The sequence below is a fragment of the Olea europaea genome, chromosome 1 (assembly GCF_002742605.1).
Source record: "Olea europaea var. sylvestris chromosome 1, O_europaea_v1, whole genome shotgun sequence".
NCBI lineage: Eukaryota > Viridiplantae > Streptophyta > Magnoliopsida > Lamiales > Oleaceae > Olea > Olea europaea.
This window is the reverse complement of record NC_036237.1, coordinates 28,831,400-28,837,051: the sequence shown is the minus strand read 5'-3', so window position 1 is coordinate 28,837,051 and position 5,652 is coordinate 28,831,400.

The following is a 5,652-nucleotide window of genomic DNA, read 5'->3' as shown; positions in this document are numbered from 1 at the left end:
TCGTGGCTCTGCTCGGCCCAAGCCCGAGCCCGCCCGGCTCGTGGCTCGTAGGGATCGAGCCTAGGCTCGGGCCGAGCCTCAAAATAAGAGACCGGCTCGTGTCACGGGCCAAAAATGGCCTGTGACAAAAATGCTCGGCCCGGGCAAATAAAAGAAAAAAAAAATTTGAAAAATTTTTTTTTTTACCTGCTGCACGGCAGCAGGTCACAGGCAGCTATATAGCTGCCTTTTTTTTTCGTATTAGACTATTAGTACATTATACTGTTATCTTTTTGAAATTCAAATTTGAAAAATAATGCGGATTTTTTTATCTATAAATACGAGATGATTTTTGAAGTTTTAAATCACTTTGCTATCGATTTTAATTCGCATTATTTCTATATCATATATTCAGATTCAAGTTTCAATTTCTTCTTTCTCACTTCTCATATAACAATTAATATATTCAATTTCTTTCACTTTACAGTCTAATATTCGGTATTTTTTATTATACTAGTTATTATGGATTTTACAAGTGATGAAGTTAATCAGTTTGGCGGTAGTTCGAGTACTCCATCTAACTACGATGCATGTGAAAATGTTCCAATTAATTTGGAAGATATTGAAGAGGAAGAAGTTCAAGTACTCGAGACAAAAAGGTCAAAAAAAGAATCATCGGACTGTTGGCAACATATGACACGAAAAAAAATTGGTGTTCAAAATGGAGTAGATATTTGGAAAGCATGTTGCAATTATTGTGGCAAAGAACTTAGTTGGAAGCCTGGCTCGAGCACAACGCATTTGAATAGACATGTATTGAGGAGTTGCAAAGCAAAACCAGCCGATCTCGACTCGAAACAAACCGAACTAGTGTTTGGCGGTTCTAATTCTACTCTTTCCACTTTTGTATATTCACAGGAAATATTTCGTGAAGGAATGGCTGCATACGTGACTGCAGCAGAGATGCCGCTTACGATGATAGACTCAATACACTTTACCCGACTCGTGCAGAAATATCTCCAACCGAGGTATTCTTCTTATTCTAGAAATACTCTTCGTTCGGATAGCATAAAATTATATAACAGAAGAAAACAAATTACTATTGAAGGTCTAAAAAGTTTTAATAGTGTTATATCATTTACTTCTGATTTATGGACTGGTTGTAATAGAAAAGGTTATATTGCTGCTACGGCTCATTATATTGATTACTTATGACTTCTACATAAAAGAATTATTGCATTTAGATGTGTAGAATTTCCTCATAATGCCACTAATATATACATGGTTTTAAAAGATATCATACAGGAATATGGTATACAAGATATGGTTCGAAGTTTTACTTTTGATAATGCTGCAGTGAACAAAGTTGTTATTGAAAGATTTATTGCTGATCTTAATCCCGTATTTGAAAATTTATTTTTTCATCAACGTTGCGTATGTCATATTACTAATTTGATTGTAAAAGCTGGATTAGAATATATAAGTTCACCTTTAGATAAAATTAGACAAGCAATAAATTTTATTACTGTATCACCAGCAAGAAAACAAGCATTTAATAGTTTGTGTGCAGAGTATGGATTACAGGAGAAATCATTTGCCACTGATGTAACACACAGGTGGAACTCTACATATCTTATGTTACATTCGTGTGAAAATTACGATAAAGTGATTTCACTATATTATAATGGTAGGCATACACTCGGACCCGAACATAATTTGGAAGATTGGGAATGGACTATTGCATTTTACGTGAAAAAATTCTTACAACCTTTTTTCGATGCTACAAAGGAATGTAGCGGTGTTTATTACCCTACATCTTCTCTTGTTTTATAACATTTTTTCTACATTTCACAAGCATTTCATAAATATAGGAATTTGCCACTTTTTGCTGATGTAGTCCGCTCTATGGAGTTAAAATTTTGTAAATACTGGGAAGAGTTGCCTTCTTTATTTTTTTTAGCTTCAGTAATGGACCCTCGACTTAATTTAACTGGCACAAAAACTACTGTAAAAGGGATATCAGATTTTTTGAATATAGAATTATCACACATGCATATAGAATCTTTTTTATGTGAAATGTATAATTATTATGCTGAAAAGGAAGGTCAGCGTAGTTCTACTTCCCAAAGTTCTTTTTCAAGAAATATTTCAACAAATCTCGAAAATTTATGGAATTATTTAGATAGCAATACAAGTGCTCCTTCATTTAGTTCTAGTTCTAGCTCATCAACATCTAGAGCGATCAATATTGGTGGTACAAATCTTGAAATTCCTTCTGAGTTAGCTAGGTATATGTGCGTGGATGTTCGTAGTGTGTTGCAACCGCACGAATTACAAGAATTTAGTCTTTTAAATTGGTGGAGATGTAACGAAAGGCAATATCCAATTGTATCAAAAATTGCACGTGATCTACTAATACCTCCGGTGTCTACGGTAGCATCGGAGGCTGCATTCAGTTTAGGTGGTCGAATTTTATCAGATGAACGATCAAGACTAAAAGAAGATATATTGGAGGCTTTGATATGTTTAAAGGATTGGGAATGTGCAGAATTACGTGTTCAAGATCATGTTGATAGTATAATGGCCGAAGAGTTGCAGCATATCCAAACATAGGATGTTGTAAGTTTTTAAATTAATTATTTTTCTTTAAGAAATGTATTTTTTAAATTTATTTGATTCAAAAAAAATTGTACACGAAATATTTTATTCGTGTACAATTTTAACTCCGCCTACGTTGATTGTAGCTGGTCCCAAGCCCGGAAAAAGGAGGAGGGTTGTAATTTGTAACTTTTATTTATTTTGTTATTCGTATAAATTACATAATTTTGAAAGTTGTACTTTTATTTAATTTGTAATTTGTATAAATAATAAATGATGCAATTTTTAAATTCTTTCAAAAAAATGTCATTCAACAATTTGCACCACAACAATTAGCATGTAAAAAAAATGTCATTAAGAATTGCAAAAAAAAAAAAAATCGAGCCGGCCCGAGCCGAGCCGGCTCGGCTCATAAAAAGCCCGAGCCAAAAGCTCGGGCCGAGCCTTTTTTTTTTGGGCGAGTTTGGCTCGGCTCGGCTCGGCTCGTTTACATCCCTAGATGTGGCCTAAAACTTCAAAAAAGATGTAAACAGATGCTTTAAATAGGAAAAAATGTAATATTGGTCCTCATGTTATTGTTTGAGTAACAAGTTGGTCCGATACCTTTAAAAGTGAGTAAATTAATCTTAAGATTTCCATTATAGTTGCACATTCATTCACGATCATGCTAACTTCTCAAATATTCATTCAATCATTAGTGACGGAGCCAAGACTCAGAATAAGTGGGAACAAATTTTAACTACGAAAATTTTTTCGAACAAAAAATATAATAATTTTCAAACTTCAATCACGCTATAAGTATATGATTTTTTGACAGAAAAATCTCACAGACAACACATGACGCGACATTATTGAAGTATTGAAGGATGAGAAAAAAAAAGTTCAATCATATTTTGCTATGTTAATGTTGGTACAAGTTTTGTTAAATTCTTCCTGTACTCATAACTTTATTGTTCAAACTTTATACTTTTTTACAAGTGTTATCTACGAATGTTACTTTAATGACCCTAGACAATGAAAAAACATAATATTAACTATTTTAATTTTTTACAATTAAGGTTCATAGAAATTGGTAAGAATTTGTGCAATATCATCATCTATTTAACTTTAAACACAATTGAACAAATTAAAATGTCTACAATAATTCAAAGTTCAACAAAGTCAAGTTCTTGGGCTAGGAAGAAGACTATCAAGGCAGTTGCTACTCCCAACACAGCTAATTGGGGTTATGATAAGATGAGATTGATTCTCAAGACCCAAGTGTGAAAAATAAAAAAAATATCTCACTTTTAAAAATTAGATTCTTGTGGTCATAGGACCCACTAGGCCTACACCCCGCCATGGGAATCACTATGTGACCTTCATTTATTTAACTTTATAAATTTAAATTTGGTTTACCAACTTAGGTTGGTACCTAGAAATTTAAAATGAAACATGCTTTCACGAGCATTGCACGATGATTAAAAAGCCATTTGTTTGCATTTTGTCATCGAGATCTAATTGAGCAAACGAACTCACTCATTTTTTTAAGTTTAAAAATTAACTTACCATTTGAACAATAAATTGTAGACCCGTATTGCGATTTTTCCAGTTAATATAGAAAAGAAATTGACATTAATCATTTTCCTTGTAGCTTTCTTGGGTGTAATCACATTCTCTAAACTTCACACACACACACTTAGTCCCGACAAAAAGCTAAAGAAATTGGAAAAAGGGGAAGTAGTTATGCTGTAATTGGAAGAATTCTTGATGGCTTTTCATATTTCTCCCTAATTCAAAAATTTAATTGAAGCTTTTATGCAGATTCCTTGTATTTTTTTTCTCAAAATTTTTTTTTTTATTATTATTTTATAGACTTTACTTTAATTGAAATTTGTTTATTCCTTGTGCAGGAACATCAAACCTTAAGCATCAATGATTTATAAATATTTTATTTGGTTTTACATGATTGAGTTTCTTTTTTTATTTGAAAATAAATTATTCTTTAATGAGATTTTTAGTCCAAAAACTTCCTTTAAAAAGTACGTAAAATTTTGAAAAAAATATGCGAGTATACATATATTTTAAGATTCCTCAAACACGAGTCTATTCTGGTGAAAAATTAATACTATATCATAGACCATGAAACACATAATAAAAAGACATAAAATACTCACATTTGTTATATAATACTTCGTAGTCGCTAAAAACTTCTTCAAATTTCTCGTCCTTCTTCTTCTTGTCATTTTGGTAGGGTCTTGAAAAATAAGGCGAGAATATAGCACCCTATAAATTTGCAATACCTAATAAAAATATAAGAAAATAAGAGACAAAATGTATAAAGATTGTATGTGTTTTCTTATACCATCTAACAAAGTTTTTATTTCTTCGGATGATTAAACTCTAGGGGTATTGAAAGGGAGGACAATTTTTTGGTTCTTATCCTTGAACAGATCGAAGGCATGCGGTCGTTGACACAACTTCTAGGATTACCAGTTCAATGTTTTTAGTCCAAGTACGTTAAGAGTATGCCGTGATGATTAAAATGACCAAAACTTAAAGAGAAACTTAATTGTTAATATATTTGGGATAATCGTAACTCCTGTTTGATTCAACTAATTTTTTTTATTAAAATTTAAGTCAAAATTAATATTTAATTATAACCATACAATTTATGGGACTTACAATTTTGTCCATTCAACTTTTATCAAATTTTAAGAAAAATCTAAATGGACTTAGTGCTCGATGCAAGAGTGCAAACACTTATTTATCTACTGTCAATGTTGCATAATAAATATTGAATAAAAAATTTGTATACAGACAACCGATATTTAATAGCCTTTTTCTTGTCTCGTTACCTTCATTTTCACATTATTTTCTTGAAAACTTGAGGCCAAGACAAGAAAAATAACGAAAAAGAAAACAAAAGGCCAATAACCGAAAAAGGGCTTTAATGATTCATATCAAAATTCATAAATATATTACTGTACTGATGAGTCATGACTCCAAATCCCACACAAAATCAATTCATTCCCCCTCACTCTACGCTGTCTCTTTACCTTTTCTTGCCCTCAGACACTCGAGTTCCCACTACTG